General features: G+C 42.3%; 1 protein-coding gene across 7 annotated transcripts in view; it reads right to left on the reverse strand.

Annotated features, from left to right (window-relative positions):
- SCAF8 (SR-related CTD associated factor 8) overlaps positions 1-25,877 on the reverse strand; it is a 331,677-nt gene that overhangs the window by 135,365 nt on the left and 170,435 nt on the right. The window contains exon 21 of one of the 7 annotated variants that reach the window (XM_089669768.1): positions 6,439-7,545. The exons of the other annotated variants lie outside the window; for them this stretch is intronic. The gene's annotated coding sequence lies outside the window, so the exon portion shown is untranslated. Of the gene's footprint in view, positions 1-6,438; positions 7,546-25,877 lie in introns of those variants that run through there. 7 annotated transcript variants of the gene reach the window in all.

Below are 25,877 nucleotides of genomic sequence, written 5' to 3' on the forward strand. Positions count from 1 at the left end.
ATAACGGCCAAGCATCTTCTAGAGTGGTCTAAAATTAGACGCTAAGCTATATGAGATCATGTGCACATGTATTATCCACCCTTCTGGCTAATTTAGTGCTGCTGGTAGATCATAAACAGACATCATGTGCTTGTGTAGAACTATAACTTTCAGCATGCCCTGAAAGGTCATAGCTCATGTAGTTTTGGTGCAGCTTGAGAACAGGTCAAATTCGAACAGGTCAAATTCCTATGTTCAGCCTGATGCCTGTGTTAACCCTTTCTTAAGACACATACAAGTAGGAGGAGGAGTACAGGTTGTGGTTCCCCTCACCTCGCCAATATTTGTTTCAGGAACATACAATTCACACTTGATTACCGATTTCTAAAGCTAAGCCGATTCCTATGGGGTCATACATGCAAGCGTGCTCCTGAGCCGGGATGTATGTGTCAACAGACAAACAGCACAGCTCGGACCTGCCCCCCCTCACAGGATTTGACTGATAGCCAATGGCTCCTGCTGCTCTAAATCTGTCCAGTGAGAAGAGGAAGAGAGATCAGTGCTGCTGCAGGCATGCACAGGCCTGGATAAAGAGAGGGGCTCAGATAAGTGTTGGGGGATGAGGCAAAGGAACAGGTAGTGGGGATATTTTTACCTGAAAGCAGAGCTCCAGTCTCCGGTGAAAAAAAATAAAAGTCTACAGCTACAAAAGCTGTAGCTGCTGACTTTTAAAAAACAACCACTCACCTGTCCTACGATCCAGCTGTGTCCTCACCGGAGCCAGGATCACCGGCCCTCCTGTGTCCCTGTCGCTGGCATCTTAAGTGTGGGCACCTGGCCGTGACAGCTTGCAGCCCAGTGTGTGGGCAGAAGATCCTCTGCTCCTTATTGCCTCATCCTTATGTGTTGTACATTTTACCACATTGCTGGCTACAGAAGTAAACATTCAAATGTCTGAATAATAAACATTTTAACAATTCAAATATCGTGAGGGAGGAGAACTTCCACTTACAATCACCCAGGTTACCCGATTTTGACAGGTACCCACTCCACCCTCTGCATTCCCCAAAGGCGCCAGTCCTGGGGGGATTGGCCTTAAAGCGGAACTTCCCTTTTGGGTGGAGCTCCGCTTTAATGTAGAGAATGCATTCAGGTAAAAAAAATAAGCAGCCCCCCATTTACTGATCAACCTGGAATTCAGGTGGAAACAGCAGGCTATACATATAAGTTTCGGATTTACAAGGGAAAAGATAGTCACGTGGAGCCCCCCGGATACCCAGACTACATGGGGAGCAGTGCCAAGATAGTTTTGGGACTTGGAGTCATCCTTTTTCCATACGGGGTACCACTTATACGTTGACAATGTTTATTCAAGCGTGCCACTATATAGACATTTGTACAATCTTGGAATTGGCGCATGTGGCCCCGTGCGACCTAATGTGTGCCCACCAGTGGGTGGATGCAGGGTGGCATATTTTAATGGAGGGCATATCACACACTTTTTCTGGCAGAGATTTCTTCTCTTCTTTTCATTCAGCCCACAGGCTGCATAAGAAAAAAAAAAAAAAGAACATAGCATATACAGTGAAAGAAATAAGTATTTGATCCCCTGATTTTGAATGTTTGCCCACTCACAAAGTCTAAAAATCGAATGGTAGGTGTATTGTAACACTGAGAGACAGAATAGCAACAAAAATTCAAAAGAAATGCATGTCTAACAAATTATGCACTGATTTGCATGTTCATGAGGGAAATAAGTATTTGATCCCCTATCATTCAGAAGGATTTCTGGCTACCAGGTGTCTTTCATACAAGTAACAAGCTGAGATTAGAAGCAGTCTCTTAAAGGGAGTGCTGCTAATCCCATTCTGTTACCTGTATAAAAGACACCTGTCCACAGGAGCAATCAAACAATCAGATTCCAAACACTCCACCGTGGCAAAGACCAAAGAGCTGTGCAAGGATGTCAGGAACAAGATTGTAGATCTACACAAGGCTGGACTGGGCTACAAAACTATTGCCAAGCTGCTTAGTGAGAAGGTGACAACAGTTAGTGCAATCATTCGCAAATGGAAGAAACACAAAACAACTGTCAGTCTCCCTAGGTCTGGTGCACCATGCAAGATCTCACCTCGTGGAGTGTCAATGATCATGAGAACAGCGAGGAAGCATCCCAGAACTACATGTGAGGATCTTGTCAATTATCTCCAGGCAGCTGGGACCACCATAAAATGCCCCCACTCTCCAAAACGACCCCTTTTTGGAAAGTAGACACCTTAAACTATTTGCTGAGAGGCATGTTGAGTCAATAGAAGAATTAATTTTTTTACCACAAAATTGGAAAATTACCAAAAAAATTTTTTTCTTTTTTACACAAAATTGTCACATACAGTATTTATTGCACACACATGCCATGGGTATATGTGGAATTACTCCCCAAAATACATTCTCCTACTTCCTGAGAGACGTTTTGGCAGTCTAGCCAAGTACAGGACCCCAAAATCCAATAAGCACCTTCAGGCTTTTAAAGGGCTTTATTTCCTCATCACACTTCCAAACTACCTATCACAGTTATGGAGGTCCTGAAATGCCAGGATAGCACCAATCCCCCCCCCCCCCAAATGACCCCTTTTTAGAAAGTAGACACCTCAAGGAATTTGATAGGAAGCATGGTGAGTACTTTGTACATCTCGTTTGTTGCCACAAGTATTTGGAAAATGAAGAAAGTAAACAAAAACATATTTTGACTTTTTTTTTATTTCAAAACCTTGTGAGAAAAAATGAGATCTGCAAAATACTCACCATGCTTCCTTTTAAATTCCTTGGAGTGTCTACTTTCCAAAAAGGGATTATTTTGGGGGGTTTGGTGCTATCCTGGCATTTCAAGGCCTCCGAAACTGTGATAGGTAGTGAGGAAGTGAAATGAAGAAGTTGCGCACCTTCAGGCTTTCAAAGTGGTCATTGGATTGCAGGCTCCTGTATGTGGCTAGGCTCCCAAAAAGTCTCACACATGTGGTATCCCCATACTCAGTAGAAGTAGCAGAATGTATTTTGGGGTGTAATTCCACATATACCCATGGCTTGTGTGAGCAATATATCATTTAAATGACAACTTTGTGTAAAAAAAATAAATAAATGTTTTTGTCATTTTCCAAAAACTTATGGAAAAAAAATAAATCTTCCATGGGCATTCTTTAGGTACTAAAATGCCAGGACAGTACAAACACCCCCAAATGACCCCTTTTCAGAAAGTAGACACCCTAAGCTATCTGCTGAGAGGCATATTTGGGGGTGTTTGTACTGTCCTGGTATTTTAGCACCTAAAGAAATGCGATGGGCAGTCAGAAAGTAAAAGCTGTGTAAATTCCATTATCTATACCATAGTTTTTAGATATTATAACTTTCACACAAAGCAATCAATATACACTTAGTGGGATTTTTTTTAACCAAAAACATTTAGCAGAATAAATTTTGGCCTAAATTTATGATGAAATTTGAGTTTTTTGGATAATTTTATGACAGAAATGAGAAAATACTGTTTTTTTTAAATTGTTTTTTTCTCCAAAACGTTTGGTTTATAGTGCCAAAAATAAAAAGTGCACAGGTGATCAAATACCACCAAAAGAAAGCTCTGTGTGAAAAAAAGATGTAAATTTCATACCATATTGCATGACTGCGCAATTGTTAGTTAAACTAGTGCAGCGCTGTATAGCACAAAATGGCGCAAATTGCAGTATCTATACCATAGATTGTAGACGCTATAACTTTCATACAATCAATATTATTATTATTATACAGGATTTATATAGCGCCAACAGTTTGCTCAGCGCTTAACAATATAACGGGAGACAATACAGCAACAATACAGTTCAATACAAGAGGGAAAGGAGGGCCCTGCTCCTTGGAGCTTACAATCTAGGAGGGAATATACACTTATTGGGATTTTTTTTTTTTACCAAAATGTAGCAGAATACATTTTGACCTAAATTTATGACTAACTTTGAGTTTACTATATATTTTTTATAGCTGAAAGTAAAAAATATTGTTTTTTTTCAAAATTTTAGGTCTTTTTTTGTTTATAGTGTGAAAAATAAAAAGCACACAGTGATGAAAATAAAACCGAAAGAAAGCTATATTTGTGTAAAAAAAAAAGGACGTAAAATTAGTTTAGGTACAGCATTGCATGATCGCCCAATTATCAGTTGAAATAGTGGGCTGCCGAATAGCAAAAAAAGGCCTGGTCATTAAGGGGGGTAAATCCTCAGGATGGCAAGTGGTTAATAACCACTGAAGTACTTTTCTGATTTTTTCTATTTCAAGTTTTTTTCCAATTGAAGATGCCTTTTTGCAAATAACTTTGCCATGTTTTGTTCCGTGTCATTTTATAGGACTAATTATAGAGTAAAATGTATACTATTTACAGTGAAACCATTTTCTTTTTTTTCTTAATGCAGATAACACTCTGCATATCCTAAAAACACTTACAGTATCTCCCAGGAGTACACCCCTCACATTTTTAAATATTTTATTATATCTTTTCATGTGACAACACTGAAGAAATTACACTTTGGTACAATGTAAAGTATAGAGTGTACAGCTTGTATAACATTGTAAATTTGCTGCCCCCTCAAAATAACTCAACACACAGCCATTAATGTCTAAACCGCTGGCAACAAAAGTGAGTACACTCCTAAGTGAAAATGTCCAAATTGGGACCAAAGTGTCAATATTTTGTGTGGCCACCATTATTTTCCAGCACTGCCTTAACCCTCTTGGGCATGGAGTTCACCAGAGCTTCACAGGTTGCCATTGGAGTCCTCTTCCACTCCTCCATGACGACATCACGGAGCTGGTGGATATTAGAGACCTTGCGCTCCTCCACCTTCTGTTTGAGGATGCCCCACGGATGCTCAATAGGGTTTAGGTCTGGAGACATGCTTGGCTAGTCCATCACCTTTACCCTCAGCTTCTTTAGCAAGGCAGTGGTCATCTTGGAGGTGTGTTTGGGGTCATCATGTTGGAATACTGCCCTGCAGCTCAGTCTCTGAAGGCAAGGGATCATGCTCTGCTTCAGTATACCATAGTACATGTTGGCATTCATGGTTCCCTCAATGAACTGTAGCTCCCCAGTGCCTGCAGAACTCATGCAGCCCCAGACCATGACACTCCCACCACCATGCTTGACTGTAGGCATGACACATTTGTCTTTGTACTCCTCACCTGGTTGCCACCACACACGCTTGACACCATCTGAACCAAATACGTTTATCTTGGTCTCATCAGACCACAGGACATGGTTCCAGTAATACATGTCCTTTGTCTGCTTGTCTTCAGCAAACTGTTTGTGGGCTTACTTGTGCATCATCTTTAGAAGAGGCTTCATTCTGGGATGACAGCCATGCAGACCAATTTGATGCAGTGTGCGGCGTATAGGTTTGAGCACTCACAGGCTGACCCCCCCACCCCTTCAACCTCTGCAGCAATACTGGTAGCACTCATACGTCTATTTCCCAAAGACAATCTTTGGATATGACTGAGCATGTGCACTGAACTTTTTTGGTTGACCATGGCAAAGCCTGTTCTGAGTGGAACTTGTCCTGTTAAACCACTGTATGGTCTTGGCCACCGTGCTGCAGCTCAGTTTCATGGGCTTGGCAATCTTCTTATAGCCTAGGCCATCTTTATGTAGAGCAACAATTCTTTTTTTCAGGTCCTCAGAGAGTTCTTTGCCATGAGGTGCCATGTTGAACTTCAAGTGACCAGTATGAGAGAGTGAGAGCGATAACACCAAATTTAACACACCTGCTCCCCATTCACACCTGAGACCTTGTAACACTAACGAGTCACATGAGACCGGGGAGGGAAAATGGCTAATTGGGATCAATTTGGACATTTTCACTTAGGGGTGTACTCACTTTTGTTGCCAGCGGTTTAGACATTAATGGCTGTGTGTTGAGTTATTTTGAGGGGACAGCAAATTAACAATGTTATACAAGCTGTACACGCACTACTTTACATTGTAGCAAAATGTCATTTCTTCTGTGTTGTCACATGAAAAGATATAATAAAATATTTACAAAAATGTGAGGGGTGTACTCACTTCTGTGAGATACTGTATACTAGAAAAGTGCTGCTTGCTAGAATTAGCAGCAGGCCTAGTTAAACTAGACTATTGATGATGTGCCAACAGTGATTTACATAAAACTACTGGAACATGACCACTAGCAACAATTCACTAGCAGACCATGCAGTTCAGGATATTTGAATTGTTAAAATGTTTATTAACCAGACATTTAAATGTTTACCGCTGTAGCCAGTAATGTGGTAAAATGAAGAACACATAAGAATGAAGTAATGAGTAGAGGATCTTCTGCCGAAACACAGAGATCAAGAGCTGTTTTAGCCCTTTCCCTACAATACACCACCACCACCACAATAAGACAATGTGACACTGCAGAATTCAACCACATCCCATGCCAAAATTGTTGCAGTTACAAATGTTTAGGCATTCTGATGTTTATTTCTTTTGTTTGTATTGGTATGACACAAAAAAGTGGAGAAACAAAAAACAAATTTGACACAATTCGCACAAAACCCCAAAAATGGACTGGACAAAATTATTGGCACCCTCAATTTAATATTTGGAAGCACACCCCTTGGAAAAAAATAACTGAAATCAATCACTTCCTGTAACCATCAATGAGTTTCTTACACCTCTCTATTGGAATTCTGGACCACTCTTCTTTTTTCAACTGCTCCAGGTCTCTCAGATTGGAAGAGTTCCTTTTCCCAACTGCTGTTTTGAGATCTCTCCACGGGTGATCTATGGGATTGAGATCTGGGCTCATTGCTGGACAGTTCAGTACTCTCCAGCACTTTTGTCTTAAACCATTTCTGGGTGTTTTTTGACGTGTGCTTGTCCTGCTGAAAGACCTAAGACCTTTGACGGAGACCCAACTTTCTGACACTGTGCCCTAAATTGCACCCCACAATTCTTTGGTAGTCTTCAGATTTCATAATACTATGCACACGGTGAAGACATCCAGTGCCTGAAGCAGCCAAGCAACCCCAAAACATCAGTTAACCCCCACCATGTTTGACTGTAGGGACTGTATAATTTCCTTTAAAGTCCTAATTTCTTTTTCTGAAAACAGTACAATGATGGGCTTTACCAAAAAGCTGTAATTTAGTTCTGTCTGAACACAGCACATTCTCCCCAAAGGATTTTGGCTTCCTCAGGTAAGTTTTGGCAAACTCCAATCTGGCTTTTTTATGTTTCTGTGTCAGAAGTGGGGTCCTCCTGGGTCTCCTACCATAGTGTCACTTTTCATTCAGATGACGACGTATGATGCGAGCTGACACAGTTGTACCCTCTGCCTGAAAGTCAGCTTGAATTTGGATTCTGGAAGTTGATCAAGGTTCTTTATCCACCATTCGAACAATCCTTTGTTGCAATCTTTTATCAAGTGTTTTTCTTTCGTCCACGTTCAGGGAGATTAGCTACAGTGCCATGGGCTGTAAACTTCTTGACAATGTTGCCCACAGTGGACACAGGAACATTAAGATCTGTAAATTGATACAGGTGAGTTTAATGACAAATTACAGGAGCATCACAAACTTGGAATGCAATTAATTCTTACAATTTTGAAAAGGTTCCAATAATTTTGTCCAGTCCATTTTTGGGGGGTTTGCATAGAATGTGCCAGATTTAGCTTTTTGTTTCTCCACTTTTTTTGTTAACAAAAGAAATAAACATGAGAATGCCTAAACATTTGTAACTGCAACAGTTTTCTGGGTGAAGTGCTGCGTTATGCATTAAGTCACAAAATAAAGCAACATTTCTCTTTACTTCAAATTTCTCACCCTCTCTACTTTTTTGTTATGTGAATTGATGGTTCACCTTCGAGAAGGGGCACTGAAAAACGAGAAGCTTTACATGTTATCTCGGACAGGCTTGTTGCTTGATATTATTTTAAAATAATGGTGTGACAGTCTCATTAAGTATGGGGTCCAAAGTTTTTTATAGGATCTCAAGGAATTGGCACTGACATTAATAGAAATTCAACTGAAGTTTGCTGAATTCTTTGCTCATCTGTACTGAAATAGCAGAGACTGGACAAAAGGCAAGTCAAATTAAAGGCTGCAATGCTGAAGAAGAAAGTCAGTAATGACTGCGGGGAAGAATAACTTTCATAACTGCGTATCTGGGCTTCATGAAATTCCTGGCTTTTATGTATAGCTTAAAGAAGAGCATAAAGAACACTTGTTACAAAATAATTATATGGGCATTTCTAGCTGACCTTCCTCTGTGAATGCTAGTTGGTAGACTCTGGCCTTAATCATTTCTAGGGATGCACTGATTCCCTTTTTTTTGGGCACAATCAGCGAGTACGGGTATCAATACTTTCAGGTCAAGTACTTGCCGATACCGAGTATTGGTACTTTGCAGTGTGATTTGCGTCAATACAAAATGTATGAATGCAATTTGCACCACAAAAAATAGCATGCAATTTGATCAGGAATGAGATTCCTGTCCAAATTGCATGTAGATTCCCCACTGCTTCTGTGTGAACCCAGGTTTGCCATAGCCTGAGTTCACACAGGAGCGGTGTGGGAAACCTCTCTGCACCGATCCCATGCTGAGTGGATTGTGGAAGAGAAGAGCGTGTGGGAATGTATACTTTGGTGGCAGATGGTCCGGATTCTCAGCTGTAGGAGAGGAGAGAAAGCTGCAGGGATTTGAAATCCCTGCGGCTTTCTCTCCTCTCCTTGAAGTGATGACAGTTCAGGCTAAAGGGCTTTTGGTTGGTCAGCATCGTCCATGTGAGGGCTTTTGGTTGGTCAGCATCGTCCATGTGACAGTGCTGACCAATCAAAGCCCTCCAGCCCGAACTGTCATCCCTGCAAGGAGAGGAGAGAAAGCCACAGGGATTTCAAATCCCCGGACCCGTGAAGCAGTTTTCTCTCTGCTCAGCATGGGATCGGTGCAGGGAGGTTTCCCATACCGCTCTTGTGTGAACTCTATGAGATGCCTGGGTTCACATAGGAGTGGTGGGGAGACCACATGCGATTTGGACAGGAACAGCATTCCTGTTCAAATTGCATGCTATTCTTTGTGGTGCAATTTGGATTATGTATTGACACAAATCGCAACGCAAAGTATCCGTTTCCGGTATTGGGAGCATTTTCATGAGTATGAGTACTCCTGAAAATACTTGGTATCGGCGCATCCCTAATTTCGAAATCTTAGGGCCTTTTAACAGAGGCAGGATGCTCAGGCCTGCCTCTCAGTTTGGAAGCTCAATTTAAGTCTATAGGTGGGTGGGTGTAAACAAATATGTGTCCGTTGACATCCTATTACCACCCCCCCTCCCTGAGTATATTCAAGCCTGAAACATAAAATTTCAGGTGCTGGTTTTTTTTTTTTGGACAATATGATGGGAAGGAGATAGTCTCATGAAGACCGATGCAAATCCATTTACATCTGGTCCAATACGGGCCTGGAAAGCTCCTGTAGCAAAAAACTAAAATAACACAATGTCAGTATGACATTCATTCAATTTTGCTCTAAGGCTACTGTCACACTAATTTCTGTTTATGCATTTTTGATGCGTTTGCAATAAGTTTTTTTTAAAGGACACGTGACAAAAAAAAAAAAGAGTACCAAAAAGGCAACGCAAGTGCACTTCTGTCATGTTTTCCATTGATTTCAATGGAAAAGTGTGTTTTTGGTGCGTTTTTTTTTACTGCCCAAAATATTTGAAAAATGCATCAGACCTGCAAGTGATCAGTGTGAAGAGTTCCATTGGAATACATGGTCACACATTTCAGTGTTAAAGCAGCCTAAATCAGCAGGGGATCTATTCATGAATCCCCTGCTAAAAAGACCAGACATGGTTCGTATGAAAGAGACCTTAGTCTCGGATGAAGCATGTATCCAGTGAGGTCAGAACTCACCTATATACAGTTGTGCTCAAAAGTTTGCATACTCTGGCAGAAATAGTGAAATTTTGGCATTGATATTGAAAATATGACTAATCATGCCAAAAACTGTATTTTATTTAAGGATAGTGATCATATTAAGCCATTTATTATCACATAGTTGTTTGGCTCCTTTATAAATCATAATGATACCCAAAATCATCCAAATGGCCCCGATCAAAAGTTTACATACCCTGGAATATTTGGCCTTGGTACAGACACACAAGGTGACACACACGTTAAAACAAGATTTTTGTTACTCATCGCAAAAACCCCTTGAGTTCATTGACGTACACAACTCTTCTGAATCTTCACCATAGGGTTTATAGAGCCCCCTACAGGAGTAGGGCACTAGGCAGCAAAGAACAGAGCACGGCCTATGGTTAGTCCTAGCTGGTATATAACCGTTTTTTTGCTATAGGCAATTCAGTTAGTAATAAGGCAGTGTCAGAAGTATAAACTCCAATAGAGGGGTCGGTGCTGTGTTTGTCAATGGATTTTATGGTAACAGAAAATCCCATTTTCTCTTATGTTCACTAACAAACACAGGTCTTCTGAATATTGACCATAGGAATGCCCCAAAGCAGTAACTCAGTGAGGGGTGGGCAAACCGAAAAAAACAACCAAAGCAACCCGGTACACATGTTAACCACCCAAACAACCCCTAAAGGGGCACACAAGAAACCTGAAACAGTAGCCTGCAAAGCTTGTGGCCAAAACAAGCATCCAAAGATGCATTAATGTAGTCAAAGTGTATTAAAAGTGTGCACAGATGACCAAGTAGCTGACTCGCAAGATGAGACACAGATGAAAAATGCCAAAGGGCACAGGAAACACTAATCGCCCTAGTGGAGTGTGCCATAACGGGGAAGAAAGAAGCCTGCCCCGTAATAGCATGTGCCTGAACAAGCGTCTGTCAGATCCAAATGGGAAGCATGGCAGAGGAGGCTGCCAGATCTTTTTTGGACAGTCTGTGAGCATAAAAGAGAATCTAACCTCAACGTTAGAAGACCGTAATGGAAAGGTACTCACGAACCAGCTGGACCATATCCAAGGAATGCCACGCAATCTCCTTAGGATGCGGTGGCTGTGGACACAAAGAAGCTAGATCAATGTCCTCCTAGATTGTAAGCTCGAAAGAGCAGGGCCCTCGATCCCCTCATGTTTTGCATTGTATTGGTATTGTTCTGTCACGTGTTCTGTCACCCTTTGTAATGTACAGCGCTGAGCGAACTATTGGTGCTTTATAAATACTGTATAATAATAATGTCCTCAGGTGAAAATCTGACACCACTCATGGCAGAAAGGAGGGCACAGACCAAAAACACCCATCTGTGTGTAGACTAAAGAGGGAGACTGACAAGATAAGGTTGCAGACACTCGCCTCACAGAAGCAATGGCTACCAACAAGGCAACTTTTTGAACACGAGTAAGCAGGGGAATATCCTGAATACTCTTCAAAGAAAGGCTACCAGAGAACCAAAAGAACCAAATACAAGTATCATAGTGGTAATGGGGAGTGCACTGGGCATGCCAGATGATGAATCCCTAGAAGAAAGGTGCAAAGCAGGAAGAGAGCGAATAAGGAATGGTGAAAATGGACAGCGAGGCAGAAGCTTGACCGTGAATGTTACTCAAAGCTAGATTTGTTCCATGCCCTGTAGAACAGGGTCAACACCTGAGCCACCGTGAAGGGACATGGATGGACACCCAGAGCCTTGCACTTGGCCTATATAAGCCCCAACAGCCCCTGTCCCCCAAAATCCAGCAGTCCATAGCTGTGCCATAAAGTCAGTGACAGTAATGCTGGGTGGTACATCAGACCCTGGGACAGGCAGCCCTCTGAAGAGACAACCGCCTGGGTGCGTTCATAACCAGCTGTAACGTGGGTGAACGACAAACCAGCCTGGACTACCAGAAAGACCAGAATCCCATGTAGCAGGCGAGGGAGCAGCCTGAGGGGAAAACAGGTGTAAAGGAGAAGACACTGGTCCCACAATGGCACCAACGCAACAATTGCATCTGACAGTGGGTTCTGCACGTTTGCCACGAACTGTGGCACTCCCTGTTAATGCAGAATGCCAAAAGAGCCAAGTCCAAAGTCCCCAATGCAGGCAGAGGCGATAAAACGTGTCCTCATGCATGGACCACTCCCTCTGATCCAGCGTCTGAGGCTGAAGTAATTTGCCTACTACTCGGCCTGCAGGGGTCTGGGACCATCAGAGGAAAAAGGGCCTTGTCAACCGTTCCAATTGAATCTGGTTGACAAGGGAGCCTGTAGATTCGTCCCAGCTGGACAGGATTTCCCTATGTAGAAGTCTTGTATTGAGCTGAGCATAAAAGACCACCTCACAGGAAGACCTTATAAGACCCAGAGCCTGCTTGCAACTTCTGGAGTTAGTCCACCAGGAGAACACTTTGTCCTGAACACAGGCCCAGCTACTCCAGACCTCATAAAGTTCAGGACCCATTGGAAGTCTTCCAAAGAATGCCTCAGAACCTCCATGTTGTCAATCAATGAGACCTGGGATGCCGCCCACAGGACCCGGTCGCCCATTAACCAGTCATGGCAACTCCAATGGTTTCAACAACACTAGGACTGAAACCAGCCCCCGGGGAGTTGATGCCAGCCCAGAGGGAACAGACGATGTCCCTTGCACATGGAAATAAGGCGGTATGTATCCAAGACATCTATGGATGCCAGAAACTACCCCTGATAAAGTCACCACCGAACAGATGGATTCAAACCTTTGAACCAACACAAGCATTTCTGGGCCTTCAGATCCAGGATCAGACAAACCCTATCCATTTTTTGGACTATGAAAAGATTGGAGTAAAACCCTTTGAACCATTCCGACTCAGGTACAAGGACAAACATTCCCTGGCAATCCGGCAATTCGCAGACCTACTCAAGAGAAAAAGGGAGGGAGGTCCATGCCTGAGAACTGGCAAAGACGACTGCTTACCCATGAAACAGGTGGGGCAAACCCTCATGCTTAGGAGGACTCATCTACAGGCTGAGTCTGTGGATCCAGGGGTGCCTGGCCCCTACCTGCGGGGGCCTCAAAAGACTGGAACTAGTTTGATGAAAAGGAAAAAAAAAATGTAATCGGCTTGACAACACAGTACTTTGGAAAGCAGTGAAGTCCGATGATCCTTGAACCCATAAAGACTACATCCCACCTGGTAAACAAGGGGGGACAAGCGTGTATGCTGTGAAGGGCCTCTCTGCAGGCTCAGAAGGAAACCTGCCAAAGAAGGCCGCCGAATGAAGCCACTGTGCAAAGGAGGCTGACGTTTGAGGCCCCACAAAGGAGGCCACTGGCTGACACCCCTCAAGGGAGGCCACCCACTGAGGCCCATCCAGGGAGGCCGTCGGCTAAAGGTCCCGCAAAGGGAACCATCAACTGAAGCCCCTCAAAGGAAACAGTCATGTGTCTGAAGCCCTGCTAAGGAGGCTGTCAGCTGAAGCCTCACAAAGGAGGTTGCTGACCAAGGCTCTGCAAGGGAAGCTGCTGTCTAAGGCCCCGCAAAGGAGGCAACCGACTGAGGTCCCCGTAAGGGAGGCCACTGTTTGAGGCCCCTCAAGGTAGGCTGCTTCCCCCAGTACAACAGCCAGGAAAGATACGTCAATACACAAGACATATGTCTGCCAATTTAGACCTGATGCACATGAAATGTTTCAAGGCTGCTCCTCTGTTGCAGGAGCCCATTAAACAGCCAGATAGTATATGGCAAATGCCATAAACTCAGGTCATATGTGGCTACAAACGTCCGACCCGACTGGTGCTTAGGGGCGGTTGCCACCCTGTGCAGCATCATTGCAGCTCAGCCCACAGGGTGTCACGCACCTGGTTGGGGAGCATGATGTGGAGAGGAGGCGTCCTCTTACTACTCCCGCTCAGAGCCCCTGATAGTGGGGACAGAGGGCGCCGAGCCAGGAGTGGCACGAGTGCCGGGTGGGTCTTGAGATGACAGTAGGCAGGTGATGACCCAGAAGATCCGGATGCAGGCCAGGTGCGGATGCAGGAACGTGGGTGCAGCAGCAGGTAGGTATGGCGGCAACCAGGATACAGGCCAGATGCGGATGCAGGAACGTGGGTGCAGCAGCAGGTAGGTATGGCGGTAACCAGGGTGCAGGCCAGGTGCGGGTGCAGGAACGTACGTGCAGCAGTGTCATGCAGGAACGTGGGTGCAGCAGCAGGTAGGTATGGCGGTAACCAGGGTGCAGGCCAGGTGCGGGTGCAGGAACGTACGTGCAGCAGTGTCAGACAAGCCAGGTCAGGATCAATTGGGCAGATCAGGTACAAGGGAGCAGGCAAGTGGATAGTCAGGGAAAAGCCGGGTCAGTGCAGCCAGAGTTCTTTCTTAGGGTCAGATCAGATACAGGCAACAGAATCAGGTTATCAAGTACAGGACATTATAGACCAGAAGGCATGAGCTAAACTGTGTTGGAGATTTAAATAGCCCGCCTTGCGGTGAAGTGTACGCTAGTGCACATGCGTGTAACCGCACGCTCTCACGCACACGCATCACTGCGGCTGAAAGGGATCCGGCGCATAGATGAGCATCGGCGAGGGAGCGATCCCTGACAGTGCCCCCTCTCTAAGGCCATCTTCTCCAGATGACTGCGTCTGAATGCCAAGATTAAGTCTTTAGCGTGGATGTTGGATTCCGGTTCCCATGAATTGTCTTCAGGTCCATATCCTTTCCATTTGATTAAATATTGGAGCAGGTTCCTCCTTTTCCTATAGTCAATAATTGTCTCAACCTCATATTCCTCTTCGCCATTTATGATCACTGGCTCAGGTGGCCCCAATTCCCGACCCGGAAAGGGGTTCGAGACTGACGTTTTGAGCAATGATACATAAAATACGGGGTGAATCCTTAGTGATTCCGGTAATGTAAGCTCGTATGCTACGTCATTAATCCTCCTCTTTACTGGGAAAGGTCCCACGAACTTGGGGCCTAGCTTCTTTGAGGGACAAGTCAATCTTAAATTGGCTGTTGACAACCATACTTCCTCACCAGGTTCCAGGACCAGGTCCCCCTTCCTTTTCCTGTCAAAGAATTTTTTGTTCTCTAGTTGAGCCTTTGTGATTGTCTCCTGTAGCACCTTTTTGTTTTGCTAAAGGAATTTAAAAGTGTCCTGGACCGCTGGAATTGATGATTCAGGCACTAAATTGGATAGTATATTAAGATAGTTATTTAAGAGGTTATTGAATAAATTAGCGTGTCACCCAATATATGGTCTCCATTCAGTAGCCAAAAGAGGCATACAAAAAAAGGGGGGGTTTGTGAAAAAGAGATTCACAAAAAAGCGGCTACATAGTGAACAGAACGTGACACACAGGAAAAAATTTTCCAAAAATTATGCTTTATTACACATATAAAAATATGACATATGGGCTTTCGCCCTGGTTTACCATCACCTCAGTAGAGACAATACACACAGACCTAAAACCATTTAAAATGACACCAGAACCGGTCTAAATGTATGTGCAGCAGGGAAAATGGCTACAAGAGTCTAGTGTCCCTGTAGCACAAACACACAAGTGAACACTTCCCTGGGGAGGTGTATCCAAAAATTATGCCATAGGCATACCATAATAGAGGATAAAGGGATAAGGCAGTAACCATGTAGGCAAATCCCAATACAGGAATCCAAAAATTATACTATAGATATGTATGTCACATGTATACAATAAAGCAAGCACAATATGCGTCAAAAAGGAGAATAGCAGGCCTCAGGCCTGTATGAAGAAAGACATAAATGTCAAATATATTATACAATACATTCCTGTGCCGGCACAAGTGGTTGGGGCCCATTCATCTGTAATATAGATAGCTGTATCCTAGAGCTCTTGGATGGGAATATGCCCCATTTATTTCCAGGATGGAGGAAAAGATGCACAAAGCAGCGCTCTGCTTGAAGTGGTTTCTTCACCACTGTGTGTGGACTATACACCACTTTTGTAGGAAAAAACAAGACACATCCCAAAGACTCTTCTGCCTGTTGAAATATATATGGTGGTATATCTTGTATCCTATACAACGCACCATGATGTCCCCATCCTGTAGTGAAACAAACAATGTGTGGGAAGTCACTGACAGAGCTAACACTCTATAGAAGATGTATAGGTCATATAGATCACAGAGGACCATATATCTAATGTCCTGTAACAATCCACTCACCACCTGTGCTATGGATAACAGGGATGAAAGAGAAGTCCTTCATAGGTACTGCCATACAGGGCCAAGGCGGCCAAGGAACCACCGCTGACATCCGCCGATATACCGCGGGTTCCAGCCCCTTCTTGGCGCTTGTGCTGCTTAAGCTTGCCTCATGGCATGTGAAGATGGCTTCCTCCTTATGGGTCAGCGTGCGTTCCACCTAGTGCGCATGACCGGAAGTGACGTATCTGACGTATGACGTCAACGCGTTTCGCCGATGGGCGTATCTCACTCAGCTTCGTCAGGACCAATGAAACAACCGCATTTCAATTTTCTATTTATAGTGGGTAAAGACCCACCCATTTATGCAAAAAACCCAACCTGCAGTTATTCCTAATGGATGAAAGAAAGGGCTAAATACTTAGCACAGCTGCTGGTCATTGTTGAATATAATTAAAAAGACAGACATCTGGAGACAACAGAGGGGGGAGAGGCTTTAACAATTTGGACGGTGCATATATTGATCAAAAAGACCAAAATTAAATATATTCATCAACTAAAGCACCCATCACACTCTAACCAGAAGATGGCGATATTAATCAGAGAATCAACAAGTCTATCCACTGAGTCTAATTATCAAAAAAAAAACCCATATAAATTACCATAACATACCACAAGATGGCAATATAACCTGAAGATTCTCATTAAGGGTTATTTCTACAAAAATACCCCAATTTTTAAATATCCATCCTATGGTATGATTATTATTAAAGAAAGTAGGTACATAGGAAAAAATTAACTCAGCATTCAATCCTAATACATTTTGTTTAAAGCTATATTTAAACTCATAGCTTAAAATCATCCATATTATTTTAATTGTTTCCGTATACATATATACTTTTTAAGGATTAAGTGACATAAAGTCCACATGGAGAGGTGGAGCCTAACCCTGGCGGCTGACGAGAGCCCGATGTAGGAGCTCTCGGGCAAGCTCCTTCACCCACCTCCCCAAACCCCTACCTGTGATGTGGAGCTGCGGTGCGGTGGTCCCCCTTGGATGGATGGAGGAACCCTGCGGGAGAGCTGAGTTGTGAGAAGGGATCCGGCTCCGGTGCTCGGGGTGAAGGTGTGTCGGGCAGCGGGGAGACAAGGTGGAGCGGTGCAGACACGTGACCGGCCGCTAAGCACCACTGGGAAACCAGGAAGCCGGCCGGTGTTTGGTGCAGAGAGAGAGGAGCTGATCGGCTTGTGGATCTACCCCTTGGTGCACGGCTGCAGACCCAATACCTGGTCCCCTGTTATAGCGCCGATAGTCTGGTGCCCTGCTAATAGGCTCACTGCTCGGAGCTCTGCATCCTAGCCCAGTGCTCAGAATCCTGTCAGCCGGTTTCTACCTGGAGCTCTGTCTGCCGGCTTGTTGGCTGGGATCTTGACCGTTGCTGGACTGCTGGGGGCTGTGCTGGTCGGTCCGTTGTTTGGGGCCCTGCTGGTTGGCCCATTGCTCTGAGTCCTGCTTCTGAAGGAGGAGAGACACGGGGGATTGGAGTGAGAAAGGAGGAGGATTCTTTTTGGAGGAACCCCTAAAATGATCACACTGCCCAGCTGAAGGACAGAGAGAAATGCTGGTTGGGCCCCGAGAAGAAGAGAGACACGAGCAGGGTGAGTGACTCTGACCGAGTCTCAACAAAATTATGTGCTTCCTGTGGGCTGTTGGGAGAGGCAGTGTGTGAGAGAAGAGAGGGGAGCCCCCTGAGTGGGAAATATAAAGTAGTGAAAAGGAGAAGAGGAAAAACGAATAAAAAGCTGGAAAATCAAATGAGTGGATAAGTAGTGACGTATATATTAATAGCTATCTCTCCTTAACCCCCGAGCCAATAAAGAAGAATAAGAGCAATAGAAGAATGAAAAATAAAAGTACAAAAGGAAGTGGGCTAAAAGGGACTCAGACTGGCACTATTAAAAAATACACTTCCCAGGGAAATATAACCCCAGAAAGGACTCAGGGCAAAAGTGGAAAAGGTGAAGTAGATCTAAGCCTGGAAAGTAGCCCTAGACTATCACTAGGCCTTGACATTAGCAGCCAACAAATATCTGCTAATACAGAGATGGAGACAGAGCTACAAATACCAAACAAAAAAGAAATGGCAGAAATGTTCAAAGATCTGGAGAAAACAATAAAACAAGAAATTGTAAATATTCGAAATGATTTGGGTCACCTTTTGGTGAGAGTGGAAGAAACGGAGGAAAAAGTCAAAAACCAGTCCCAAACTATTGCCGAATTGGAAAAAGAAATAATTAACATGAGGAAAGCACAAGAAAAATTGTTTTATAAGGCTGAGATACAAGAAAATAGGAATAGGAGGAGAAATATTAGGATACGTGGAGTCCCAGAGAATTCTAAAGGAGAAAATTTGCAAGAGATGGTCTGTAAAATATTAAATTCCATAATGGACAGTACTAATATGGAAAAAACTAAAATAGAAGGAATCTCTAGACAAGGAAAAATCCAAGGAAATTCGGGAAAAGATAGGCCACGAGATATACTTGTCAAATTTTGTGAATTCCTAGATAAAGATAAAATTTGGAAGAGGATAAAGGGAAAAGCAGTAATTATGTATGAAGGAAAGGACTTACAGATATATGCGGACTTGTCACCAGAGACTTTATGGAGAAGGAGAACCCTTAGACCTCTATTGGAAAGATTGAAAGAACAAAAGGTGCAATATAGATGGGGGACCCCTGAGTGCCTAATAGGATGGAGAAATGGAAATACAGCATATCTTAGGTTCCCAGAAGATTTGAAAAATTTTTGCGACAGACTCAATCTACAAAGAATGGAGATTCCTGGCTGGGAAGAAGAACACTGGGAAATTAGAATGAAAAGAAAAGAGGACTGGCAACTGGTTGGTGGGGGGGGGCGGAGGGGGGGAGGGGGAGAGGGAGAGAGATAGTGTTTTTTTTTTTTTTTTTTTTTTTTTTTCTCTCTCTCTCTCTCTCCGCCTTGTCCCTTCCGCCCTCAAACCACTGTTATTGAGATATTTTGGTAGGATTTAGGGGTTAAGGGGGAGGGGGGGAAGGGGCGGAATGCTGTCCAGGGCTGGAGTTTTTCCCCTATAGATTAAATCAAAAGTGGATAGTATTACCACAAATGATTGGTAGGCAATCAACAGGCCTAAAAAGAGGGGAGGGGGAGGAAGGGGGGTGGGATGGGAAAATGGGTGGGAGGGGGGAGGGGAGGGGAGTTGGGTGGGACGGGAGCTGGGTGGGAGGGAGGGGAGGAGGTATTGGGTTAATACTCTGCATGACAGAAGGGACAAAGAGGAAGAGGCAATCTAGAAGAGAGATGGAGTTAATAGGGAAAGATGGAAGAAATACAGTTTATAACTTATAATGTGAATGGGCTGAGTTGTCCAGGGAAGAGATTTAGGTTGTTTAATGAGTTACATCATAGGGCGACGTCAGTGGTATTTTTACAGGAGACGCATTTTGAGATAGAGGCAAACGTGAAATTAAAATCCAAATACTACCCAATATGGTACTATGCAGATTCTCCAATAAAAAGAGCAAAAGGGGTTGCAATAGGTTTGGCAAAGAATATGAGATTTGAGCTGCAGGATAGAAGAACCGACCCGGAGGGGAGGTTTTTATTCCTAAAAGGTAGACTTCAGGGGATAGAGTGTACTTTAGCCAATATATACTGCCCTAATAGAAACCCGGAGATATATATGAAGGGTCTGTTGAAAAAATTAATGGAATTCAAAAAAGGGCGTTTGATAGTAGCTGGAGACCTAAATTTCTGTATGGACCCACAAAGGGATAATACCTCTTCTGTGCAGAGAGAGGGGAGTAGGTCTCTGAGAGTCTTGAAGAAAGTGATGCATGAATGTCAACTAGTGGATACCTGGAGAATAACGCATATGAAAGACAGAGACTATACCTTCTTCTCTAATGCACATGAGATATACTCGAGATTAGATTACATCTTAATAGACCATCAACTTATAGATCACCTGGTTAAAATTGACATAGAGACAAGGACGTTCTCGGATCATGCTCCGGTCGTAATGAAAATGGAATGGGGAAGAAGGTGGACTGGAGGTTTAGGGTGGAGGTTAAATGAGGTTCTTCTTCTGGATGAGGAGGTAGTTCAGAAAATCGAGAAAGAGATTAAGGTATACTTTAAGGAGAACGAATCAGAGGAAGTATCGATAGCCACAGTCTGGGAAAGCCATAAGGTATTCATAAGAGGAATCTTGATAGCGGCAGGAGCAAGGAAGAAAAAGGAAAGAAGAGAGAGGGTCAGTGGGATATTAAAAGAAATATTGGATTTAGAGCAGATACATAAGAAGAAAATAACAAAAGATACGAGACAGAAGTTATTGGATAAAAAAGATGAACTAGAGAGATTGATGGATGAGGAGAAGAGAAGAGTATACAACAGGGTTTTGAATGAGAGATATAGATGGGGAGACAGACCAGGAAGATATTTAATGAGAGCTTTGAATAAAAAGAAAAATAGGAACTATATAGAAAAGATAAAAAGCTCAAAGGGGGAGTTGGTCCACTCAAATAAAGAGATTATTAAAGTGTTTACGGAGTATTACAAAAAGTTATATAATATTAGTCCCCAAGGCCCTCTAAAACAAACTCAAGAGGTAATTAACAAAAAAAAGATGACATACTTAAAAAATGCGGGATTACCAAAACTAAGTGAAGCACAGTTGAACTCCCTAGACGCAGAAATTTCCCAGGAAGAAATCAAAACAGCATTAAAAAGCACAGGGGGGGGAAAAAGCCCAGGCCCGGATGGTTATACAGTTAAGTACTATAAGAAATTTAGTGAAGTACTGTTACCCAAACTGGAGAAATATATGAATGCTCTGGGAGGTGGGATGGAAGTGAGGAGAGAATCCCTACAGGCCCATGTAGTGCTTATTCATAAGGAGGGAAAAGATCCATCTCAGTGCTCCAGCTACAGACCTATCTCATTATTGAACACTGACACTAAACTGTATGCAAAGGTGTTAGCAAACAGGTTGAGGGACTTGATGCCTGAATGGATACATGGAGATCAGGTGGGCTTTGTACCGGGGAGAGAAGGTAGAGATAACGGCTTGAGAACCCTCATGCTTATTCAGAAAAGTAGAAAAGGGAAAGCCCCGGTAGTGCTCTTGTCAATTGATGCAGAGAAAGCATTTGATAGAGTGGACTGGGGCTTTATGATGGACAACTTAAAAGTGCTGGGGATAGGCGATAGAATGCGAGAGTGGATAAGTAAATTATATAGGGAGCCTACTGCAATCATCACGGTAAATGGGGAGAGATCAGAACCCATTGGAATGTCCAATGGTACAAGACAAGGCTGCCCACTATCCCCCCTGCTATATGTATTGTCACTCGAACCTTTGTTGTCAACAATAAGAAATAGCGGATCGGTAAAGGGAATTCAGATAGAATCTATAGAACACAGAGTAGCGGCCTTTGCGGACGACTTATTGTTCTATGTGGGGAACCCCCGAATAACTCTCCCAAATATAATGAAGATTCTGAAGGAGTACGGTGAACTATCAAATTTAAAAATTAATCCAACGAAAACAGAGATCCTGAATATTAATATATCAAAGAACGAAAAAGAAAAACTACAAAAAGAATTCCCCTTTATATGGAGAGAAAAAGAGATAAAATACTTAGGAATAAAACTCACTGCCTCATCTAAGCACCTGTATAGATTAAACTATATCTCTTTGATAAATGAGATCAGGGAAGATCTAAAAAGACTGGAAGGAGGAAATCCATCCTGGATAGGACGTATAAACTTAGTCAAAATGGTAATTATGCCTAAAATACTGTATAGATTTCAAATGGTACCAATTAAAATCCCAGAAGCCTTCTTTAAGATAATGAAAAAAATGTTAACAAGATACATATGGAAGAATAAAAAACCTAGAATAGCATATGAAACATTGAGCAGGACTAAAGAGAAAGGGGGATTGGGTCTACCAGATGTCAAGAGATACTATAAAGCAGTGGTCTTAGCAAGAATATATGACTGGACATTTAACCATAAGGGGAAAAGTTGGGTAACAATTGAAAACGATCTTAGTGGCACTAGATTGAACCAGACGATATGGGTTCCACCACAGTTTAGGGGAATTAAAGAAAGCACAAGTATCTACACTCTAAATGTTCTTAGGATATGGGATAATTTACACAAAAACATGAAATGGGAATTTAATTCTATATTAATGCCTCTCACAAATACTGATTACTTTCCTCCGGGAAAAAATAAGATATCGGGGAGATGGTTTAGAAAGGAGGATACCCAACTGAGAGATGTTTTGGTGGGGGGGGAATTGAGACCACTTAAAGATTTAATGGAGAATAAGGGAGATATTTTTATTAGAATAGATGAGTGGAAATATCATCAATTGAAATGTTTTATTGGAAATCTTCCGAAACCCTTGAGAGTAAAACAGGAGTGGAATATGTTTGAAAGGTTGTTAGAGACACGAAGAGATGGGAAGCACGGTGTTTCAAAAGTGTATAGAATACTCACAGAATTAGACACAAACACAAAGTTAATCTTTATCACAAAATGGGAAAGAGATATGGGAGTTGGGTTTGACGAAGATAGACAGAAAAAGATGTTTAGATTGATACACGATAATGTGAGTATGAGAGAGGTTGAGGTTAATTATAAGTGTGTGACACGATGGCACATTACACCGAGTGTAGAGCACAAGATGAATGGGGAGGACTCAGATAAGTGTTGGAGAGGGTGTGGAGAGATGGGCACGGTGTTTCACATATGGTGGGAATGTCCGAAAATCCAGGCTTTTTGGAAGATAATAGTCAAATTGATTAAAGAAATAACTGAAATTGACATAGGGTTAGACCCAACGACGTGCCTCCTACACAATGTAGAGACATCAGTAAATAAATATAAAGACTCAGGTATTTGGTATTTCTTGAATGCGGCAAAAGGGTTGATACCCAAGTTTTGGCGGAGGGCTGAGGTACCAAAGGAGGAAGACTGGATTAATAGAGTAAACCAGATAGGTAGAATGGAAAGATCATATCATATGCAGGAAGATAAGATGAGAGTTTATTTCAGGAGATGGGAAAAATGGGAAAGAGCAGGATTGAAAGAGAAATATAGGAAAATATGAACCAGGATGTTAGCAAAAAAAAAAAAAAAAAAAAAAATTTTAATAAGCCTCAAGAGAGTAGAATGGGATAGAGTCTGCAGAGGGGGAGGAGGGGGGAGGAGCGGTGGGAAGGGGGGATAGTGGGATGGGAAAGAAAAGAGTTTTTAGTAAGGGATAGATAGAAATGTTAGAAATGTTTATTTGTATGAAAATTTTTTTCCCTTTTTGGGTTTTTGTAATAATATGAAAAATTTAATAAATAACTAAATTAAAAAAAAAAAAGTGACATAAAGTCCACCTATTTGTGAAAACAAAAAATTCCACAAATTAACCACCACATGGCAATAATGAGGTACATGGCTATAACTATTTTTCCAAAAATACTTGGAGATCACATTCCACGTTTAGCCCCTTAGGGTGCAATGTATCAAGTTTATATATCCAATATTTTTCCTTTTTAAGCAGTTCTCTGTCAAAATCACCTCTCCTCTGTGGAAAGTGCAGTGCATAGAAACCTTTCACTTTCGTACCATCCAACTTACCTCCATGATATTTAACGTAATGTTGGGCAAGATTACTATCAGGTTCATTTGATCTAATGTCTCTAAGATGTTCACCTATTCGTACTTTAAGTTGTCTTTTGGTCTTACCTACATACATCTTTTTACAGGGACAGGTTAAGATGTATAATACTCTCACTGTAGAGCAATTTATGAGACTCTGAATTTTATAGTGAGTATTATTTCCTGAATCATGAAAGGAATCCGTACGATCCACGTATTTGCAAATTTGACATTTTCCACATTTAAACATCCCTTTGGTACGTGATTTTAACCATGTTGTTTGTTTTAATGGTTGATAATCTGAATGAATAAGAAGATCACCAAGATTTGGTGCTCTTCTCGCTACCATCTGGGGGCGTTCGCCTACAATCTTACTCAATCTGGGGCATTGAGTTAAAATCTTCCAATGTTTTTCTAATATCAATTTTACATCTTGCCATTGGGCTCCAAATTGGGTTATCATTCTAACAGGTTGATCACTCAACTTGGCCTTCACCTCCTTTTTGGAAGATAGTAAATCCTCGCGGTCAGTTTGATATGCCCGTCTCCGAGCATTTCTAATTTGGGAATGGGAATATCCTCTTTCCCTAAATCTTCTATAGAGATCCTGAGCCTCCATCCTAAAGTCATTGATGTTTGAACAATTTCTCCGACATCTCAAAAACTGTCCCACTGGAATCCCTGAAATCAGTGAACGCGGATGATAACTTCTTGCCTCTAATAGGGTGTTGGCAGCAGTGGGTTTCCTATATGTCTTTGTAAGGAGTCTTCCATTCTCAACTCTAATCTCCAGATCCAGAAAAGAGATACATCTTTCATCAAAAATATATGTAAGTCCAATGTTAAAGGAGTTCTGATTAAGCTCTCCCAAAAACAATTTTAATTCCTCAGATGTTCCTCGCCATACAAGGAACACATCATCTATATATCTTAACCAGATCTGGACATTTGCAAGAAATCTTGATGATCTAAATACAACCCGCTCCTCCCAAAACCCTAAATGGAGACATGCATAGGCCGGAGCCCACGGTGCTCCCATACTGGTGCCTCTAGTCTGTTGATAAAAAGTATTATTAAATTGGAAAAAATTATGTTTTAATGCAAATTCCAATAACTCACTAATAAACTCATTCTGTCCCCCCGACATAGGATATGTTCTGTCAAGAAAATAAGAGACTGATCTCACACCACATTCATGTGGGATAGAGGTGTAAAGTGATTCCACATCTATTCCCACTAGAATGGAATTGTCGTTGATAATCATATTCTCAATTTTCGCCAACACATCTTTGGTATCCCTTATATAAGAGGGAAGGTTAGGGACCATGTCTTTAAGAAACAAATCTATATATTTCCCTGTTTTATCTAGGGGACCATTAATGGCTGAGACAATAGGTCTACCCGGAGGATTTTCCTGATTTTTGTGTATTTTGGGGATAATGTAGAAAGTAGGGTGATTAAATTCTTCAGTTCTCAGATACTCATATTCTTTTCTAGTTAACAGACCAGCTTCCTTTCCTAATGTTAAGATGGAATTTAGTTTTTTAGCCACCATATGAAAAGGATTCGCAGTCACTTTCCTATATGTGGATGAGTCACTCAATAGACGCTTCACTTCCCTAACATAATTTTGTTCATTCAGAATCACTACATTACCCCCTTTGTCACTTCTCTTAATCACAATATCCTTAGTCTCTTTTAATTCTTTAAGGGCTTTCCTTTCTTTTTTGGTAAGGTTATCACCAATTGGCATTTTCCACTCAAGATTTTTCAAATCATCAGCAACAAAGTCTAGAAACGTCGATATCCTCATATTGGAACGGATTTTCGGCATTTTCGGCGATCTAATATTTAGATCATCCTTTCTAATTATATTGCTACAATTATCAAGGTCAGTGTCGCTTTCATCACCATCCTCATTTTCCTCTATGAGAGATATCAACATATCCAACATTTTGCGATCCTCAATGGACGAGTCAGAGGCCATATCCTCCAACATAGTGGGATTACCATGTATCATTCTCAAGAAGAC

This window comes from Staurois parvus, unplaced genomic scaffold (assembly GCF_062004578.1).
Source record: "Staurois parvus isolate SC_StPar_1 unplaced genomic scaffold, SC_StPar_1.0 ptg000081l, whole genome shotgun sequence".
Classification (NCBI taxonomy): Eukaryota; Metazoa; Chordata; class Amphibia; order Anura; family Ranidae; genus Staurois; species Staurois parvus.